The following is a 23193-nucleotide window of genomic DNA, read 5'->3' on the forward strand; positions in this document are numbered from 1 at the left end:
AGTGGGCCATACACTTGTCCGATTTTACCTTTTTTCTTCACCCGAATCCTATGGGTCGGGCTGAGAAATCAGTGAAAAGTGGCCAAATCGCATGTGTTCGACATTTGATCGATACCCGGTCCCCCCGTGCGCAATGGGATAGGAGTCGGAGTTACTTGCAGGTCCGACCTCTGTAAGCCTCCCGGCTGCATGGAATCTGATTGCAAGTGATATATTGCATGTAAAAGGACCACATGCAATATATCTCTGCTGAGTATAAATAAAATATGGGGCGCCGTGGCATGAGCTTGCTCCGGGTGCCATGACTCCACGCTACACCTCTGTATTTAATTATTATTATTTATTATTTTTTATTATTTTCATGATTGCTTATTTTGTGTCTTGTAAATTTGTCTCATTGTGATTTTATGCTACATTTTTAGAATATAAAATTGATACTATATCCAAACAGTGTGTCCGACTTCATTCTGTATCAACAGTGTTATTCGGAGTACTAATTGCTATAATATACCCAGCAGCGCAATACGCACCATTTTCCTTCCATGAGCATAGAACTATACCAGATACCATACTACACGCTGTGACATCATCAGTGAGAGACTCCTCTATCATTGGCCAGCCAGCCCAATATCATTAGCCTCGGCCAGACTGCTTTCAGGACACTGAGGAAGCGGGACCTCCGCGAAACAGCTGTTTGTCCACATTTCAATGTCAGACTGGGAATACCAGACCCCTGCCTGATTACCTAGGCTTCACAGATTTCTGCCAGAAGACCTTTTCAGCTTATTCAACTAACAGCACCATCTCTGTCTCACCTGGGGAAAACACAGATGCAGCAGCAATAAAATATCCTGGGTAGTGGTAAGACCCTTATAGGGCAACTTATACCTTTTCACACTGCAGCAGATGTTTTTTATACTGCTACCTTTTTTACCTGCATTTGTTTGCATACTAAGAGATTGCTTGATTGCCCACACAGTGAGATATCTGTTTCACCTGTTGCTGTTTGCATAAAAATTGGATACTAAGATTGCTTGATTGCCCACATAGTGAGATATCTGTTTCACCTGCTGCTGTTTGCATAAAAATTGGATACTAAGATTGCTTGATTGCCCACACAGTAAGATATCTGCTACCAATATATATATCAGCTTTGGTGTCATAGTACCTTATTTTCTGTGAGCAGATAAAGAAAAAAAAAAAACATTTAACACTTTTTTTGGTACTTGTTTCCTAGCACGGCGCCACCGATTCGAATTGTAAGCCATCGGGTCCAAAAAAACGGGTTGATTGCATCGCAAGCGACCAAATCGCATGTGATGCGATGCGACGCGACCGACCAGATTTTTACATTGGAACCAATGTAAAATGGTCCCTGAGACCCGATTTTACATTGGACGCAATGTTAAATGCCCCCCAGACCCCCTTTTTAATTGTATACCCACTCTAATGGTAAATTATATGTGAAACGCCACCCCACGATGAACGGCAACCCGAAGCGTGGCGAACCGCAGCGAGCCCGCGAGGGGTGTCGGTACACATCCTCCGACCTATTCATACCCCCACTATCCACGTCGGCGTGGAGATGGTTTTCTATAGTGTGGCCCGCCATGCTTCGGGCTCGGTGGCTCGCCACACTATATAAAATCAACGCCATGCCGACGTGGATAGTGGGGGTATGAAAAGGTCGGAGGAGGCGTACCGCTGTGCTCGCCACACTTCGGGTTGGCGTTCATCGTGGGGTGGCGTTAACAATGGGGGGGCATTTGACACACAAATTACCCATCAGGGTGGGTATACAATAAAAAATTGGATATGGGGGGCCATTTAACATTGTTTCCTATGTAAAATCGGGTCCATAGCATTGGTCTCATCTCATGCCATTATAATCGCATGCGATGGACCCGATTTTTAAATTGTAGGGAAAGCTGTAAAAAAGCCAGAAATCGGGTCGGTCGGGTCCCATCGCATACCTTAAGTTAAGGTATGCGATGGGACCCGATGGGCGCTGTGCAGGGGCGGATCCAGGATAAAATGACAGGGGGGGCACCATGATAAAAGACGGTTTAGGTGGGGGAGGGGCGGTGTTACTGGTGCCAGTGTACATGCTAAGAGAGCCGCAGAGAGAGGGTGGGCATGGGATTGAAAATAGGCCCTGGCATTTAAAATACACAGACCCACCAATGGTGACAAAAGCGAAGGATGTAGTTGCCAGGGAGGGAACTGGCAGCCGTCGGAACCGGGTGGGGGTCGGAATTAACGGGTCCCATATTATCCTATGGGGAAAAACGTTATAGCTTTGCCAGGCGATATCTCCGGTTCCCAGGGGGCTAGAGACACGGGGCTGGGCTCGTTGGAAAGCCCTGTTCCTCTGCTACAAAATAAAATGACAGGGGGGGCACGTGCCCGGGTTCCCCACCCCCCTGAATCCGCCAGTGGCGCTGTGCTAGGAAACAAGTACCCTTTTTTTCTCTCTTTTCTTCTCTTTTTTCCTTCTTTATTTCATTTCTCTTCTTCCTCTTCCTCTTTAAAAAATTTTTTATTTTACTACATACCACCAAACCCCCCCCCCCCCGTTTCTTTCGAATATACTGGAGACTTAATACACCGCTCATCGCCCATCAATGCTACAAGCATATGGGAGAAAGCAGCGTGTATAGTGGTCCTAAGTAAATTTCCTTTGCACCATCTATAACCACTTTCTGGGCACACTCATCTGCGATCGTGGAGACAAAACCCTGCAAGGGCCTTATTTGCCAATCAGGGGGGTCCCCACCCTAACATAGAAAGTAGTCACCCACTGTTTCAATATCTATATCTGCTACTGTCACACGGGTTGACTCGCTCAATTGTGAGGACTGGTTAAGTCAACCCAGATAAAACAATCAGCAGCAGTTACCGTGTATCAAGCACACTGCAGGGATATACTACCACAATCCTGATTCCTCCTTTTTTCCTATTTTTCTTCCTTACCTGATCTAAAGAATTTTCTTTTTTCTCTAGTGTTTCTCCACTAGTTGGCACCATAGTCATCATTATAAGCTGAAATGACTGTATATACCATTCTTTTGGAGAGAAAAGGATACAAAATACTGTTTTTTTTCTCATAGAATTCTGTACACACTATTAGCCTATGTACAATCTTTATAAAAAGATTTCAATATAGAATATTTGCGTTTCGCCACACATTTATTATGTATGTGATCACTGTCTGAGTGACAGTCCTTGACAATTTAAGATTATTTGATTAGTTCAAAAAATTTATTATCTGTTGAATGATCAAAGATGTAATGTATTCATAAGTATCATTCGATTTATATGTTTGTATGTGTCCTGTGTATGTCATATATATATGTGTTTCTGCAATTATCTTATTATTAAATGTTTTAAAAATGAATAATTAAACAGTAAGTTTTATAAAGTGTGCCCCTCAAAAAAGAGTGCTTCTCTTTCCTCTACCGCATACTGTTACATCATAGTTATTCCCCACTGCATCCTGCAGGAGACTCCCTGACATAGCAACAATCTCCCTCTCTCCCTCATTAGTCTACCAATCTCCCTCATGTCACCTAGCTCACATGTATTGGGAAAAAACAGATACATTTACAGTGAATCATCAGCACCATTTCCCAGCACTTTAGCAAGTATAAGTATCTCTTACTAACTGCTTTGGGGCTCATCTACATGTTTGTATATAAGTCATTTTAATAGATTCCTCTCAGATGTAGCAGTACACACCCACGATTCAAAGTGCAACGTGCACAATCTCTCCATATATGGAACTAGACACACCCTTTGGGTGGAGCATGACACGCCTCCTCAATGGGACGCTTTACAAAATTCTATAGAGCAATTTAAACATGCATGGGAACTGAGTGAGTTATTGTTCTTGTTTCTATTTTGTAATTGTGGCTATATGGCCTATTGGCCACATTACAAGTTGTTCCATTAAACTTTTTTACTGAGACCGATCCTCCTTTTGTGTTTTTGGCGAACTACACACTGCCATTTACTGAGAGTGGAGTGGGAGGGAATTGGCTCCACGGAAAGATACCTTTATGAGTGTATTACACCTGCAACAGCAGTGAGTACGGTACGAAGCATTTAGGGGCCACCAAGAACATTGTCATTGTGTTTGGCTGGAAATTCACAGCTTTAAAGATACCTTTATATGCTTATGAAACTCCTAGTTCCTAGTGAGTACGGTACGCACCTTGGAGCACTTGGTCACTTGAAATCGGTATACACCCTTATATATGCACCTGTGGTTATCCTGTAAAGATACCTTTATACACTTCCAGCACCTCATCACATTGTGAGTTTTGGTACGCCATTTTTCTGGGACCCACCTTATCCCTAAAATCTTCTGTCATATTGATTTTGTGTCACTGACACACATATTTGGTTTGTTTTTGTTTTTCAACCATCTTCCATTTGGAGCGAAACCCACATCACTGAACACACAAGCCAAGCGCCCACAATTCTTCATCTTGTTCTGGAATACCTACAGTGGGGATTACAGAGTGGTCCTCCTTCAAGAATTGAGGCTGCATGGGCTATTAGCGCCTTGGGACTTATCTATTTTCCTTTTTAATGCTTGGGATAGGCATATTGATATCCTTACAAAGATTTAAGGATCAAATATGGTTTGAGGTAACATGTTTAAAAAAGAGACAGACTAGATGGGCCAAGTGGTTCTTATCTGCTGTCAAATTCTATGTTTCTATGAGTGATGGTGGGGGAGGCAGCAACGCATTTTTGGGTGAGTGCAGTTGTATGAGTGAGCGCAGGTGTATCTGGACCTTTTACGACAGCTGCAAGATGTAAAATGGAGATACTTTGCCTGCCTTCACAGCTAGACTGCGCAGCAGGATACTGTTGTTATGTGAGCTATGATGTGATCACAATTATTTTGCAAACCCAGAGAGGGACCCAGCATGTCGAGCGACCCAACATGTCGAACGACCCTGTGTTCGGCGGCCCTCTGCATGTTAGAGAAACCAGTTGCAGTTTTGCTGAATCAGGCCCATAGTTAAGTCTTTGAATTTCTATTCTTTGTATAATTGCTGTTTTTATTTATTTATTTTTAAACTTTTTTATTAATTTTCAAAGTAGTTTTCCAGCAAATGTTATGCTTTAAGTTACAATTAGCATTCAGTAAGGTTATGAATACATGTATAGTAATTATCCATATAGATTCAACAAGAAATATTGAAGGAAGCATTTACAATGAGATTATTGTGTATATATATATATATTACAATTTGCTGTTTAACTGACTTCAACAATACTAATTCTTAATTATACATCTAATTTTTACTCACATTCATTCATACTCACAGACATTTGGGAAAGATGGGGAGGGGGGAAATGTTCTAGGAAAAATGTTTCTTTCCGAGTAGCAATGCACAAAGTATTGTGTTTCTTATAATTATCGTCCATGTGTATTGGAAATATCTTGGCTGTAGGGGTGGGTTAGGTATTTATACTTGTTTAATCGGATAATAGGGCTGCCTCTCAGTCATAAAACACTGACCGATTGATTAGGTTGATGGGGTCATATAATTCAGGGGGTTATTCTAGTCCATTCTTTCTGACAAAATCCTTCTTAGATGGACAAAACCATGTGCACTGCGGGTGGGGCAGATGTAACATGTGCAGAGAGAATTAGATTTGGGTGGGGTTTTTCTTCAAAGTGAGATCTATATTGAAGTGTAAAATCATGCAGTCAGTATTTTCCCTGCACAGAAACAAAATAACTCACCCAAATCTAATTCTCTCTGCACATGTTACATCTGCCCGATTTTGTCAGAAAGAATGGACTAGAATAAACCCCTCAGTTATATTTCGAGAGAATATACACAACCATTTAGTATTTAACTTGAGAGTAAGTACTATGTGCAGTGTTGACCCGAAGAACAATTAAAATAAGATCTAAATCTCTCTTCAGCCTAATTCCAACAAAAGATTGATTCTATGCCATAGACGTTTCTCGAAAAAGTCCATAATAAATTGTCTTGAAAGTTCGTCCAAAGAGCTAATAAACAAGCCCCATTTGTTGTAGAAGGAGTCCAGTTTTGTGGTTTCATTCAACATAATAGTTCTTATATCAAAATAAACAAGTTGGAGGAGTTTGTGTTTAAGTTCTTGCAATGATGGAGCAGTTTTCTTTATCCAGTGGCATAATATTAGCTTTTTTGCCATAATAAAAATAATGACCATAAAAGGAATATATTTTGATCCGTGTGTACCTAAGTACCAACCATCAAATACGAGCAGTAAACATACCTCCAGTAGTCCCACCACAGATATATTAAATATTTAATTTATGTATCCTAAAATTTTGTCCCAGTATCTCTGGATTTTATTACAGCTCCAGAAACAGTGGAAGTACTTTGCGTTACTCATGGAACATTTATAGCAGTGCCCTTTTTCGTCAGAAACCATATGCTTACGTTGGGATGGAGATATATATATCCTAAGCATTGATTTCAGATGATAAGCAGATTGTAGGTTTTTAGTGTATTTACAGTAATTTCTCTATCTTATCTTTATGTGTTAATTTTCCTGGAATATCGTCTTCCCATTTTACCATAAATTGGTGGGAGTTTGTGTTATAATTTATCTTAGATTCTATCAAGATGTGGTATAGTTGGTTCAGTGTATATTTTTTTTAGTCACAAAAAGAGACAAGGACCAATCGCACTGGAAAAATTATTGAAATAATGGCAAGTCAGTTTTTAGTATAGCTTATTAATTGGGATACAATCAGGAGGGTGTGCCGCCACTGGACATTAAATATATGACAAAATGGGGGTGGACAGAGAATAGAATGTCTCTGTGTGGCGCACCAAAGGAGAATGGAATGATAAAAATTAACTTTTATTAAACATTCATTAAAAAAAAAATACAGACACAAAATTTCACATACAGACATGGACATGTATTTAAAACGGGATATTGCTATCCCTACAACGTGGGACCCCGCTGTCATGTGTACCTTCTTTTTAATAATAAATGTAGAGATCAAATGAGGGCATGTAATCACAGTTTATTATTGTATATATGTTAGTGTTGGTGGATACACTTTAATCAAATTCCTGAAATTGTAACACTGTTGCTGTAATTAGAGCATGCTGATGCACATATATTGTCAGGCTAATATCCTCCTAACAGTTCGTACATGCAGGTAATGATTTGCAGTTAGACGCTGCTTTATTAAAGATTTGCTGTACCACTAGTATTTGCGATTTGATATAAACTACAATGCCACTGAAAGACGGGACCTAGAGCAGACTGTAGTCTGTCTCTTGGCGTGTCGTCTGTGAGACAGAGTTCTGTGAGACAAGCCGTCGTGACTGTCAGAGGTTACACCTCTGAAGGTACCGCCGTGTGTCAGCCTGTGTAACTGGACACAGAGGTCGCGGTCACAGACGTCGTGCACCGCGCCTCTGATCCAACAGCTTCAGAGATTTTAGTGTACCGCTGCCACTGTGAGCCCTATCTAAACAGATCACAATGCAATAATATTGGGGAAGGGGACATGGGGGTACACACAAGGTGTGTGTGGTCAGCGCACGCTTCGCTGGGGAGCTTTGTCAGGACCATATATTATTTAGTAACCCTGATTTGGAGTAAAGTAGGTATAATATAAGTTTCCTTACCCAAAAGGGAGGTTAGGCGTAATTCTTGCACATAGTGGCGAACTTGCAAATATGAATAAAAGTGGGTATGAGGAAGTGAGTATTTATGACTTAGTTCCCTGAAAGGAATAATTACCCCTCCTGGATCAAAGACCTTGCTCACAAGAGACAATCCCTTCTGTCTCCACAAATTAACAGCTGGATTATCAAGAGATGGTTTGAAATCTGGGTTCCTCCAAATAGGTAGATAAGGAGATTGTTCGAAGTCTCTTTTAAGTTGTTTATGTAAACTTGTCCAATTAGAGTAAGTATCTCTAAACAGGACATTGTTTATAATTTCTTTAGGTATTTTGTTTATTTTCATATGAAGTAGTGCGGATGACGAGTAAGGGAAAAAATTAGCCTCATCCAAGGCATAGTCAGTATAAACTGAACTCTCAAGCAGCCAGTCACTAGCATATCTAAAAAATACCGCAGTGGTATATGATTTAAAGTCAGGGATTTTTAGTCCTCCTTGGGTTTTTGGGATCATTCATTTTGATTCGCAACCCTAGCTCTTTGGCTTTTCCATAGAAACTTCGAAATACATGAATTAATATTTACCAAGTCTCCATTTCGTAGCGATACAGGTAACATCTGAATAAAATAAAACAGTTTGGGAAAAATTATCCTCTTTACTGCTGATGCTCTACCTACTGTAGTAATGAAAGTGGAAGAGAGTTCCAAGATTCTGGTCCTGATGAAGCTCACGGCGATACGTGCGTCGACCTTACACACTTAGTGTGTCAAATCCCCATATCCCTTCCCCATGAAATGTATTTTGATCTGTAAATAGGTGCGCATCTTACTGACAGTACAAGAGGCAGTACTGAATAGGAGACGTGGGGTCAGACCCTGACCACATCCTCCTTACCTCCTGCTGCACGGCAGCCAGCTACTACGCTGTAACACGGAGCTCAGTACGGCACTCACTGTCTGATCCCATAGCGTACATATGGAGCGCAGACTGATAACAGCAGGGAGAATCGCAGTGTGACGATTCAACTGCGGTGTCTCACTACCCGACTCCGTCGCCTGTACACACGCTGGGAGAAGTATCTTCCGTATGTGACTTACAATCACTCATTGCACCTATTAAATCTGTCTCAGACGTTTACAAACAAACATATACCGTCGGCCCAGATTGGCACAGAAATCATTCAAATCCCTGCGCTAACCTGTCATGACAGTAGTATCTGTGACACCCAACGGGTGAATCGCTATATGACCAAAGCCACAACCGTCATATATAAAATCTTATGTGCACACACACTGGGAGATTTCCTTGCCCAAAAAACGCACTAACAACAGTGCCCTCCACCTGCGATTTATAGCAGCATTTGACTGCATCAAATAAATACAGTCCTGACATGTATAGACTACTAGCCAAATTTATGTTCAAGTCTATTTTTGTGTATGAGATCTTTCTACAGATCCGTGAGATAAAATTATAAGTGGATATCCACTAGGCAATCCCAGCCTAAAAGACACCCTGCCTCACGTTTGTGAGTCATTGCAGCAGCTGACGGCAGCAGATTAAAACTCAGATACTTATCATTGACATACATTATTTGGCTAAACATTGATGCAAAGCTCATTTATTTATATGAGAATTCCCTGCAGATCAGCAGGGACACTAACTTCAACTTAATTGTAAGAGGTGCCACACCCATTTTTAATAACTGTATGAGGATACACACTGGGCAATTTTTTCTTAAGATGCATTAGGGTGCATCAGATCTTTTCCCAGGGGGACCCGCATGGTAGGGATATATTTCACATGAATATCCTCCTGAAACATTGCATACACACAGGTTTTGATGTGCCACCAATGCGCACTGGATAGATAACTCAATCTGCCCATTTAAACCAGTGTCTGTGTACAACCCACCAAACGGTAACACAGAACTTGGTTGCAATATCTTACAAGTAGCACACATAACCAGTGGTTGCCCACACCTGGCATATCTATTCAAACAAAATTATTCTGCAGATATGCAGTGACAGTACTGTCTACTATAAAGATAAATTGCCACTACAATAATAGGTGCAACCAATTTATTGTTTATTTGAACATAGATATACACCAGGAGATTTAATCAAGACGCACCTGAGATCTATTTCATGGGGATCTATATATACATTTTTCAAAGATTGTGATAAAAGCACACATACAATTAAGTCCATAGTGACAAAAAAACGATCATAACGATCGATCCGGAATGTGCATGAATCCAGTCTGCATTATTCAGTGATTTAAGAGATATTGGGGTTCACTAAGCAGGAAAAATCTTTTTCCTTTTTATCTTTACCTTGTCTTCTACCCATGTATGTTTTGTGTTTTATATGTCGCCATTTTAAGATATAAAATTAAAAGTTAATATTTATTGTACAATCTTCTTCTCTTTCTCAAGTGCGCCGCACTCATGACAGCCTTCTTCTTTCTTTAAAAATTGAGTTCGAAGATTCCATTGAGGTTTTTACTTTAGTGATAATAGGGGTAAAGTTAGCTCCGTACAAGTTCTCTGTCTTGTTTGTTATGTTGACTCCCAAATATTTTATTATGTTTAAATTTAGTTAGGATCGGGGTTGAGGTTATATCTACCTTGGTGTTTCCTATCAACAAGATCTCCGATTTTATCCAGGTTAATTTTATAGCCTGATTCTTTGCCAAAAATGTTTATCAGGGAAAGTATAGCGGGAATAGAGTCTTGGGGGTTGGTAACAAACAAATTCATATCATCAGCAAATAAGGACAAATTAGGCTATTTTTCTCCCCTGAAATTCTGTAGAATGGCGGAGAAGCGCTAAAGGTTCAATTGCAATAGCGAAAAGCAGGGGTTATAGTGGGCATCCTTGTCTCACTCCTTTTTGTAGTGGGAAATTTTTAGAAGTCTGCCCATTGCATATAATTTGGGATTCTGGGTTAAAATATAATAATTTTATGTAGGTTATAAATATAGGGGGTAGGCCAAACCGTTGCATTGTAGAGAAGAGATGTGGCCAAAGGACAAGGTCGAATGCCTTTTCTGTGTCGATTGAAAGGACCAGTCCTTGGGAAGATGGGTTTGAAGTATTTTGTAAATGTTGGATGGCCGTTATCACCTTTCGCACATTAGTGACAGAATGTCTCCCTGCAACAAAGCCCATCTGATCTGGGTGTATGATCAGTGGCATAAGGGGCTTCAATCTGTCTTGTTACCAAAGCAGTGGTACCTATAGTTCATATTATACAAGTATTTTTTCCCCTTATGAGTCAAATATTCATTTAAGTGTATTTTTGTTAAATTATATTTCTGTTTGTTTATTTGAGGATTTTGTAAATATTTAGAGTATGATATAGAGAGGGCTTTTTGTAATTCCAAATATGAGGCTGAATAATTTTTATTAAGTCTCGCTACGTAGGAAAGTATATCCCCTCTAAGGACTGCTTTGGCTGCGTACCAAAAAAGGGATGGATTGGTATTGGCATATTCCTGATTATTTGAACAGTATTCATTCCATCTCTCCACTACATAATTCTTGAGTTCTGTGGATGAAAGGAGATGGCCTGGGAATTTCCATATAGTCTTACTTGTAATTTCCTCTGTGACAGATAGCTTAAACCATAATAACGCGTGGTCGGAGACCGAAACAGGTTCGATCTCCGTATCTAGTATTCTTGTGAACAAGGTCTCGGAAACTAATAGGTAGTCAATTATTGTAAGTGTATGATGTGCTGCCAGAGATTACTACAAATGAGCAGGTCTCCAGGAACATGTACAGTAGGGCAGAGTGAAAAAAATTAAATTGAGAAATTTAAAATAGGCTAGTGTGGGAAAGTTGTGACTTGACCTGAATAAAAAACGTGCAAAAGCTTTTTGATCTGAGTCAACATCTTCTGTTCTGACAAGAGGCCTAAAGTTTCACTTTTTAGGTGAAAAAGACAAAAACTATGAAGATGCTCCGATCTAGTTAAAATTATATCAGGATGTCTTAGAGTGGTTCATTAATATACTTGAGCTTAGCAAAAGAGAGTACCTGATAATTGATCCCTTTTCATGGTTTCAATTGTGAATATGGTGTTTTTCTTCTGACCGTGTTTTATTTTTTTGGAGAGGATGCTCTGTAATTGATGTGATCAAGAAAAGAAACTTGGTGCAAAAAAACAGGTTAAATCCCTTTTCTTTGCCCTTAATAGAATAGTGCACCTCTGTGTCTTCTAATGGCCAACAAACTCTTTACGGAATGCTACAGTAAGTTCAGTAACAATGCATTACACTCGGTACTCTTTACCTAGAAGGGCGCCCACGATTTTGATCGTGGGCATCGTTAGGAAAAAAAAATCGCATTGGTCACATCGCATGCGACAAAAAAATCGCATGTGATGTGACCGACGCGATGACCGCGATTTCCCATAGGAAGCGTGGCGAGCGCAGCGGACAGCTGTGAAGCCCGCGAGGGGACACGTATACCTGTGAAGGTGTCCGCGTCCCCTAGCGGGGCTCGCTGCGCTCGCCACGCTTCGGGCTCGGTGGCTCGCTGCGCTCGCCACACTATCTATTCTCAACTCCACGCCGACGTGTATAGTGGGGGTATGAAAAGGTCGTAGGACGCGTACCGCCGCCGCTCGCCACGCTTCGGGTTGACGTTGATCGTGGGGTGGCGTTAACAATTGTGGGGGCCATTTCACACTTCAGGGTGCCTATTTGGCCTCTGTGGGCCATTTAACATTGTTTCCTATGCAAAATCGGGTCAATTGGGACATTGAACAGGAAAATCGGGTCAATTGGGACATTTAATATTGTTCCCTATGGGAAATCGCGGTCATTGCGTCGGTCGCATCGCATGCGATTTTTTAGTGCATGCGATGGCCGCGATGGGCGCCCTTCTAGGTAAAGAGTACCTAAAACTCCTCTGTATATTGTTTTGTAGCAGTTTATTTTATACATGAATTGGCCTGAAAAACAGTTTTGCATCATCTGTGCTGGCAACATGAATGGGCTGCATTGCGGCATATACTTATGCCAAATATAAGCAAATATATTAACAGTTAAATACGTTGAAGTGTATTATGATGTAATAAACAAATACATCTAATTTTTAGTGATATTTAAAATGATACATTAAACCGTTTACACTGTTACTTGTAATACTTATTGTAACAGTTACTGTTTTTCAATAACAGACTGCAACAGTTATTTCTTATTAGCAAGATCTGACAACCAGACACTGTTATTGATAAGACAAAATATACCGCACTCACGGTGCTCCAAAAAATGCTAAATAATATGTTTTTTTATTTTTTTTATTTACAGATTTCAAAAACAGTGCAGGGGTTTTTTTTCTACTTTTTTTTTTTTACACATTTTATTTTTCAAAAGGACATACATCAGACATGTTCATATTTCATACATGTCTACATATAACATCTCATCAACTTTAAAATCCATCCAATACAATGCCTTTACATTATCAAAACTTTACATATGTAAAAATTTCTTGCATTTGGGCTACGTTATCACTCACTCTCACATAACTTCTCGCCCTCCTAACATATCTCCATTTACATCTAGACATAGTTATCTCTCACATAAAACTTATGTCCCCCATTCTACCCACATTCACCCACCAGTACTCCGGATTTTAAACTTTTCAAAGACAGGTTATTATTATTATTATTATTTTTTTTCCAGTGAGTTATTTTGTTTTCTTATATATCCGCGTTATTTATGGCCTCCCGGTTGTTTCCAAACTACCCATTTTTTTTGTATTTTGGTATTTTCTATAACATCGTTCGTCTGCATTCTGTAGGCATAGTTTATTTTATTCATTATCTCTAGTATTGAGGGAGTTCGTTCCTGTCTCCAATACTGGGCTATTGCCGTTTTTGCAGCTATAAAAGTTTGATTTAGGAAGTATTTATTTGTTTGTATCTTGTCTTGTACATCTACATGAAGTAGTACCCTCTGGGGGGTCAGTTCCACTTGTTCTCCCAATACTCTTATTACCAAATTTCCCACCTCCCTCCATACTTCTCTAACTTTACTACATGTCCAAAAGATATGCATCAAGTCTCCATTTCCTTCCCCGCACCTCCAGCAAACATTAATCTGTTGGGGCATATCTTATTCATCCTCTCTGGTGTATAGTACATTCTATGTAGAAGTTTCATATATCTTTCTATGTGTGTTATTGATTTAGACATCTGGTGTATTGTCGCAAAGGTCTTTTCCCACTGCTCTTCACTTATCTCTATGCCTAGGTATCTCTCCCATTTCATCTGTGTCTTCATTTTCCCTTCCGTTTTATTACTTATTAGGGTTTTATACCAAAAAGTAATTCCTCTAGGCTAATAACCTCCTCTAATTCTATTGATTATGTTGTTTGGTAGTTGTTTTATCCCTTCTTTTCTTATTTGTTGCTTATTTATCCAACTTCTTATTTGTAAATATTTGTAAAATTCTGTTGTCAGTATCCAATATTTTTGTTGGAGTTGCGCAAATGGAATTACTCCATTTTCATCCAATAGGTTTTCTAGGGTTTTTATACCTCTAGAGGTCCATGTCTCAATTCTGAGATCTGGTATCAGCTTCATTACTGTTTGTATTTCCATGTATTTTAGAGGTGTTTTAAATTCCTCATATGTATTCAAAACCAAATCCCAGACTTTCAATGTATCTTTAATTGCTTTTGGGCTATATTTCAGTATTCCTCTAGTTTTTGATGGTATCCATATTAAATCCCTTAGCCCTAGGTCTCCCGTTATATCTTCTTCTAACTTTACCCAGGGTTTCTCTTCCCCTTTTGTTGTCCCTTCCGATTTGATTTAGAATACAGGCATATTGATATACAGTATTTGTATATCTGGGAATGCCACTCCTCCTTTTATTTTTGATCTCTCCAGATGTTTTTTTTTTGCTATTTTTGTCCTTTTTTCATTCCAGGTGTAGTTGTTTATTGTTCTATTGAATCTATTTAACCAGTATTTTGGGAGTACTCTTGGTATTGCCCTGAACATGTATAATATTTTGGGTAAAAAGAACATTTTCATGGTTGCTATTCTGCCCATCCACGTTATTTCTCTGTAAAACCAATCTTTCGTTTTCCTTTCTAGCTGTTTTAATAATGGCCCATAATTATATTCTATTAGGTCTCTCTCCTCAGTCACCAAGTTCACTCCCAAATATTTTATGGTCTTATTCTTTCACTGGAAGTTGTGAGTTTTTTTAAGAGCTTCGACCTCTTCTGCCTCTATATTTATTGGTAGTATTTCTGTTTTATTTTTGTTTAACTTGTAATATGAGACTTTGGCATATTGTTCTATTATTTCCATTGATTTGGGTATTGAGGTTAGGGGTTTAGTAATGAATATGAGGACATCATCTGCAAACAGTAGTGTCTTATGTTGTTTCTTTTTCATTTCGGGGGCCTCTATCCCTTGATTATCTCTTATTGTTTCTGCAAATGGTTCTATTGATAGCGCGAATATGATTGGTGATAAGGGGCAACCTTGTCGTGTTCCGTTCGTGATGGTGAATTTAAAAGATATACAGGAATTACACAGTACATGTGCTTCCGGGTTTGTATATAATGCCAGTAATAAAAAATTAAATTTAATTTTTTAATACCTCTTCCATATAGCCCCAATGAAGCCTATCAAAGGCTTTTTGTGCGTCTAATGACATTACTATTAATGGTTTTCCCGGTACTTGTTTCCTAGCACGGCCACCCCGATTTACATCGGGGTGGTCGTGTTGGAAAAATCGGGTCGATCGCATCGCATGCGATTTGGTCGCATGCGATGCGATCGACGCGACCGACCGATTTTCGACCCGATTTTTTTCATTGAATGAAATGTAAATCGGGTCCCTGGGACCCTATTTTACATTGGATTCAATGTAAAATATTCCAAACCCCCCCAAATTTTACGGCGTACACCCCACCCCACGATAGACGCCAACCCGAAGTGTGGCGAGCGCAGCGAGCCCGCGAGGGGCGGCGGTGCGCGTCCTCCGACCTTTTCATTCCCCTACTATCCACGTCGGCGTGGAGTTGAGAATAGAATAGTGTGGCGAGCGCAGCGAGCCACCGAGCCCGAAGCGCGGCGAGCGCAGCGAGCCCCGCGAGGGGACGCGTATACCTGTGAAGTTATACGTGTCCCCTCGCGGGGCTCGTTGCGCTCGCCACACTTCGGGCTCGGTGGCTCGCTGCGCTTGCCACACTATTCTATTCTCAACTCCACGCCGACGTGGATAGTAGGGGAATGAAAAGGTCGGAGGACGCGCACCGCCGCCCCTCGCGGGCTCGCTGCGCTCGCCACGCTTCGGGTTGGCGTCTATCGTGGGGTGACGACGGGGACATACATAATGTGAAATGGGTCATATTGGCCCATTTCACATTTTTCACATTTTTTCACGATTTCAATGTTAAAAAATATTTTAACATTGAAGCCTATGGAAAAATCGGGGGCATCGCGTCGGGACCAATGTTAATGGTCCCGAACGACGCGATGCCCCCGATATTTTACCTTTCCCGACACGATTTCAATGTTAAAATATTTTTTAACATTGAAGCCTATGGAAATATCGGGGGCATCGCGTCGGTCGCGTCGGGACCAATGTTAATGGTCCCGACCGACGCGATGCCCCCGATATTGTGTCCTAGCCGGCAAAATGGACCTGATTTTAAAGGAAATCGGGTCCATCTTATGGATCGTGTACCTTAACTTAAAGGTACACGATCCATAAGATTGTGGTCGTGCTAGGAAACAAGTACCGTTTTCCCTTCTTTTTATAGTGTTCCATCACATCTATTGCCCTTCTTATATTCTCTGTCCCCTGTCTATCTTTAACAAACCCTACTTGACCTGGATTGATCAAATTTGGTAAAACTTGTTTTAGTCTATTTGCTATGATTTTCGCGTAGATTTTTAAAATCCGTGTTTAATAATGCTATTGGTCTGTAATTTTGAACATTTCTTGGATCTTTACCTTCTTTGGGGATTGTCACCAATCTAGCCTCTAACATCTCTGCTGGGAATTGATCTTTATTTGTTGCTTCTTCAAATGTAGATATTAAGATAGGTCACAGTTGTTTCTGGAATATTTTATAAAATTCATTGCTAAATCCATCTGGTCCTGTAGCTTTATTTAGTTTTAAGGTCTGGATTGATTCTCGTATCTCTTGATCTGTTAAGGGTTTATTTAGTTTTGTTATCTGTTCTGTATTTAATTTTGGCAGTTTTATTTTCCTCAGGAATCTATTTATTTCTTCTTCCGTTGGTTGTATTGTTTCTTTATCTATTTTAAGATTATATCAATTTTTATAGTATTCCGCAAATATATTTGTTATCTCTAGTGGGTTCGTAGTTTTAACCCCTTTTTTATTATAGATTTCTCTTATTTGTTTTCTTATCTGTCTCCCTTTTATTTTATTTGCTAAAAATTTAGTTGCTTTATTATTCTCGCAGTATAGCTTCTGTTGAAGTTTTGCCATATTTCTTTTTATTTGTATTATATTTTTATTTTCTATTTCTTCCCTTAGTTTATTCAGTTTTCTTAATACTTCATCATTTTTAGGGTTAGTTTTATGTATTTCTTCCAGACTTTTTATTTGTTCTTGTATCTGTCTTTGCTTATTTTGTCCTTGTTTCCTCTCTATTGATCTTATTTGAAGAATTCTACCTCTTAACATCGCCTTTAATGTACACAAGAAGTTCATCTGGTTTGTTTCTTCTGGTGTATTAGTACTGCAGAATTGTTCTATGGTTTCTTCTACTTTTTGTTTTATATCCTGTTTTTTAAGCAAGTAATTTGGTATCGTCCATGTTTTATGTTTAGGTACCCTACTTTTTTTATCCCAGATTATCATGACCGGAGCATGGTCCGACCATGTTCTTGGTAGAATCTCTGCTTTTTTGATTTGTTGTAATGTATCTCTATCTGTTAATACTAGGTCGATTCTTGAATATGTCTTATGTGTATTCGAGAAAAAGGTGTAATCCCTAGTAGTCGGGTTTTTCACCCGACATACATCATACAGTCCATACAGTGTCTGTACATTTTTAATGTTTTTTTATTGTTGATTTGTCCATTTGTGGGTCTAATATAGCATTCAAGTCTCCTAAGATTATTACTGTTTTTTTTTTGTACTTGTTGTAATTTCTTCAATGCATTTTTTAAAAAAATGTCCTGAGCCGAATTCGGTGCGTATATTGCTACTAGTGTAACTTCCTGGTCCTCTAATACCACATTCAATATAATACACCTGCCTTGTTTATCCACTATTTGGGTTTCCAATTCAAATTTTATAGTTTTTTTAAAAAGGATTGCTACCCCCCTTTTTTTACAGATGTCACTAGCAAAGTAAGCCTTTGTGTAGTTATGGTCTCCCATTTTAGGTGCTCTAATCCTAGAAAAGTGTGTCTCCTGTATCGCTGCCACTTCTATATCATGTGTGTGTAAGTATTGGAGAACTCTTTTCCTCTTTTGAGGTGAGTTCAAACCTTTTGCATTAACTGTCAGTATTTTAACCATATTTATTTCTCATCTTTTTGCTTCTCCCTATCTTTCCTTTTAACACTCTATCTAAGTTTCCTGTGTTCTGGTGTGTATCACATTCGCCTCCATCCTTACATACATACTTCTCTTGTGCTCCACTTTATGGGTGGTGTAGCTTCATTATTACATCTCTGGGCACGTCTTGAGGGGCTCTCTTGGTTTTGGGTAGCCTATGTATCCGGTCTATCTGTATCTTTGAGGCGGGTACCTCTGGGAGTAATTTTTGAAACACTTCCTGGACGTGTTGTTCAAGGTCTTTTGTATGAATGTCCTCTGAGATACCTCTTATCTTAAGGTTACTTCTCCTTAGCCGATCTTCCAAATTCGCTGTCTTATCTTTCAAATTCCTCAGCTCTTCTTGGGTGCTTTGTTGTTTATTTAGTAGCTCGTTATGAGACTTTACAATCTCTGTAATTTTATTTTCTAGTTGGTCTGTTCTATCTCCCAGGGCCTCGATCTCTTTTTTTACTTCGTGTATTGTAGATGAAAGTTCTGTAGTAATATCCTTTTTTAAGTCTGATAGTAATTGTACCATTCTTCGCAGTGTGATTGGCTCATCCATTTCATCTTCTCTATCTGTTTCTGAGGATGGTGACTTTGTTTTTTGTGGGGAGATATTACTTGCCTGGGCATATGAGGAGGAAGTGGAATGTCTTCCTTTTTGCTTTTCATTTCTTTCAGGGAAGAAGGTTTAAAGAAGTTTGCTGAGGTGTCCAGGGGGGGTTTAGCTTTTTTTTTTTCTTCTGTATAGGTTTGCTCCTCTTTCCTTTTTATTTCTGCTTTGTCCCTTTAAGAGATAAATTATAATTTGTATCTTTACATAATCTTTTTAGGTCTCTAGTCCACTATCCTCCGCCCCTTCCACCTCACTCCTTGCACTTTATTATTTTCCTTTTCTTTTACATGTACATTCTATTTGGCATTTGGCAGGTCATTTACTTCACGTCTATCTTATGTTACCCATCTCTTTTTCCTTTTTTTTTTTCTCTCCCTTTCCCCTTTCCTTTTCTTTTTCCCCGGCTTATTAATATTTTGGTTTTTTTTTTAAACTTGATTGACATTACTATCACAAAATATTCCTAAATTCATATAAGGTTGTGAAAATGTAATCAGCTTTACTCCATATGTGCTAATGTCTTGTTATATAGAAGGTTGGTAGGACATTACCAGTGAAAAGGTAATGAGGCTTTTCTGTGAACTTTTGTATCACTGCCTTTTGGCCCTTATTCAGATCTGATCGCAGTACAAATTTGTTCTCAAAATGGGCAAAAAAATTCTGCACTGCAGGTGGGGCAGATGTTACATATGCAGAGAGAGTTCGATTTGTGCAAGTTATTTTGTTTCTGTGCAGGGTAAATACTGGCTGCATTATTTTTACACTGCAATTTAGATTTCAGTTTCAGCACACCCCACCCAAATCTAACTCTCTCTGCACATGTTACATCTGCCCCACCTGCAGTGCAGCATGGTTTTGCCCATTTTGAAAACAAATTTGTACTGCGATCAGATCTGAATAAGGGCCATAACGCAGTGATACAACAGTTCACAGAAAAGTCTCATTACCTTTTCATTGGTAATATCCTACCAACCTTCTATATAACAGGACATTAGCACATATGCAGTAAAGCTGATTATATTTTCACAACCTTATATGAATTTAGGAATGTTTTGTGATAGTAATGTCAATCAAGTTTAAAAAAACCCTGCACTGTTTTTGAAATCTGTTAATTAAAAAAAAAAAGTACGATTTAGCATTTTTTGGAGCACCGTGAGTGCGGTATATTTTGTCTTATCAATAACAGTGGCCCTTATTCTGGTTGGTGTGGTAATATCCGCGCGCGTTCGTCCCGCCGATGTTTTGTGTCTGCGCATGTGCAGAGGCGTCTCTGCGCATGTGCGAGCGGGGCGTACGGCCAAATCCCGCATGAAATGTGAACACTCCGAACAGGGAGTGGAGAGGGGCGTGAAGGGCTATTTGGGCTCATTACCATATGCATACGCCCCGCGTTTCATGGGCGTTCCCATGCAAACGCTGGGCGTACGTATGGTAATGTGGCCGTGACGCACGTGTAGGGGGCGGACATATGACATCGCCAGATGTCAGCTGCCCGCCCAGATCCCTGCTTTTGCACGGAAAAATGTCCGTGTGGTCTGAGGTTGCGGGAGCTGGTGGAGCACTCGGTCCTGCAGTCGATGGTCTGCGACCATCGAATGTTGGGGGAGGTTCCCTGAGATGGAGGAGGCGTATTCCGTGAAAAATACACGTGCGGTCCGTTCGGCCAGCTTCTTACCGCGTACGGACATAGTTGGCGATCCGTATGGAAGGCGGGGTTTCGCACGCACGGTCCTGGCCGCATATTCGGATCTGGCCGCACCGATCAGAATAAGGCCCAGTGTCTGGTTGTCAGATCTTGCTAATAAGAAATAACTGTTGAAGTCTGTTATTGAAAAACAGTAACTGTTACAATAAGTATTACAAGTAACAGTGTAAACTGTTTAACGTATCATTTTAAATATCACTAAACATTTCAACGTATTTAACTGTTAATATATTGGCTTATCTTTGGCATAACTATATGCTGTAATGCAGCACATTCATGTTGCCAGCGCATATGATGCAAAACTGTTTTTCAGGCCAATTCATGTTTAAAATAAACTGCCATAAGACAATAAACAGAAGTGTTTTAAATACTGCACCTAAAGAACAGAGTGTAATGCATTGTTACTGAACTTACTGTAGCATTCAGTAAAGAGTTTGTTGGACATTAGAAGACACAGAGGTGCACTATTCTATTAAGGGCAAAGAAAAGGGATGTAACGTGTTTTTTTGCACCAAGTTTCTTTTCTTGATCACATCAATTACAGAGCATCCTCTCCAAAAAAATAAAACACGTTCAGGAGAAAACACCATATTCACAATTGAAACCATGAAAATGTGTCAATTATCAGGGATTTTTTTTTCCGCCAAAGTCAGTCACTTTGCACTAGGACAAGCTCGTACTCTCTTTTACTAAGCTCAAGTATATTAATGAACCACTCTAAGATATCCTGACATAATTTTAACTAGATCGGAGCATCTTCATAGTTTTTGTCTTTTTCACCTAAAAAGTGAAACTTTAGGCCTCTTGCCAGAACAGAAGATGTTGACTCAGATCAAAAATCTTTTGCACGTTTCTTATTCAGGTCAAGTCACAACTTTTCCACACTAGCCGATTTAGAATTTCTCAAATTCAGTTTTTTCACTCCGCCCTAATGTACAGGTCTCGGAGTCTTGTTCCCATGGACTTCTCTAATGCGCATGTGAAAATCACTGGGATAATGTCCGCAACACCATATTCCCTGTGATTTCTGCTGCTCTGGTTGACGTGAGATGGAGGAGGGTACACAGGTGCCACTGCATATATTGCACACCATGCACCAATTATAGATTTCGCACATCATTGACTATACTAAGATTATATTCTGGAACTCTTGTTTGACACTTAATCATCAACTGTGAAAACTCTTACAGGCATACAATTAGTTTATTCTTTAATTGCACAGAGGTGGGCTTCAGTCATAGGTGTTTCTATAATGGGTGCAATGTGCAATGCACATTGCACCGATACTTATCCCTCCAGACAGGGGCATAAATAGAATTTTGTGGGCTCCATAAATTTTTAAGTGGCCCCACAACTTTAAAGCTTCACTTTCTGTATCCCTTTGGATGCAGGTCAAAAGGGCCTTTCTCCATTGTTTTTTGAGTGTATGTTGCTGTGTTGTGTAATTAAATCAATCATCTTCATCAGTAGTCCTATTCTTTTTTAGTGTTGCAATACTTATGGCCTAGGGGTGGCCAAACCATTCCTTGAGATCTACCAATGGTCCATGTTTTTCAAATCAACCAGCTGGTGCACAGATGTAGTCATTACTAACTGTCCCATTTTCAAACATGCTGCATTCATACTATAGATCCACAGGTTGCCTGTTGGTAGCTCTTGAGGACTGGTTTGGCCACCCCTGGCCTAGGAGGTGCATGTTTTTGGATCTATTTTGACTGATAGTATTGATCCAGATAAATGAAATACTTTTACTTTTTTTAAAGTGATTATTGTAGAAGAGTTTGTTTTCTCTATAAATAGCAAATTTTTTGGTCTGCACAAATATTTTCTATAACAAAAATAACACATAAAGGGGCATATGTATTAAGCCTTAACAAGATATAAAGTGGAGGTTGATAAAGAGAGATAAACAGGGCCGGTGCAAGGCACCGGAGCGCCCCAGGCGAGTCGGGGTGGGGGCGCCCCGGTGCCGGGCGGGGGGGGGGGTCTTGGTTGGTACCTGCGTAAAAAAAACTTCTGTCCCCGGCGTCCCTGCTGAGTGCTGGTGTAGGGGTGTCCGTGCCGCCGGGGGAGCCTGCGGCGCTGTTATCGTGTATACGCTTGTCGCGCCCGGCGGGGTCCCTACAGAGCATAGAAAATAACTAGCGCTATGCGCGCGGCGTTATTTTCTATGCTCTGTAGGGACCCCGCCGGGCGCGACAAGCGTATACACGATAACAGCGCCGCAGGCTCCCCCGGCGGCACGGACACCCCTACACCAGCACTCAGCAGGGACGCCGGGGACAGAAGTTTTTTTTACGCAGGTACCACAGTGCAGGGGGTGAGGGGCGAACTGCCGCCCTCCAGGTGCCGGCGCCCTAGGCAAATGCCTAGAGCTGCCTAGTGGTGGCGCCGGCCCTGGAGATAAATGATGAGCCAATCAGCTACTAACTGCCAAGTTACAGGCTGGGTTTGAGATATGACAGTTCAGAGATGATTGGCTGGTCCTTTTATCTCTTTATCACCTTAAACTTTATCTATTGTTAAGGCTTAATACATTTGGTTCATTATGTGCAGTTATATGAGGTTCAGAATGATTTCTCAACGGTCATTATACGACAGTCATTGACCGACAGTCAAAATTCGAACAAGGTCAATATACATTACTTA

At 40.1% G+C, this 23193-nt stretch overlaps 1 protein-coding gene across 2 annotated transcripts in view; it reads left to right on the top strand.

Moving 5' to 3' along the window:
• The window catches only part of RECK (reversion inducing cysteine rich protein with kazal motifs), a 531495-nt gene that overhangs the window by 176597 nt on the left and 331705 nt on the right, over positions 1-23193 (top strand). The gene's annotated exons all lie outside the window — the stretch shown is intronic.

This window comes from Crinia signifera, chromosome 5 (assembly GCF_055691185.1).
Source record: "Crinia signifera chromosome 5, ASM5569118v1, whole genome shotgun sequence".
NCBI classification, from domain to species: domain Eukaryota; kingdom Metazoa; phylum Chordata; class Amphibia; order Anura; family Myobatrachidae; genus Crinia; species Crinia signifera.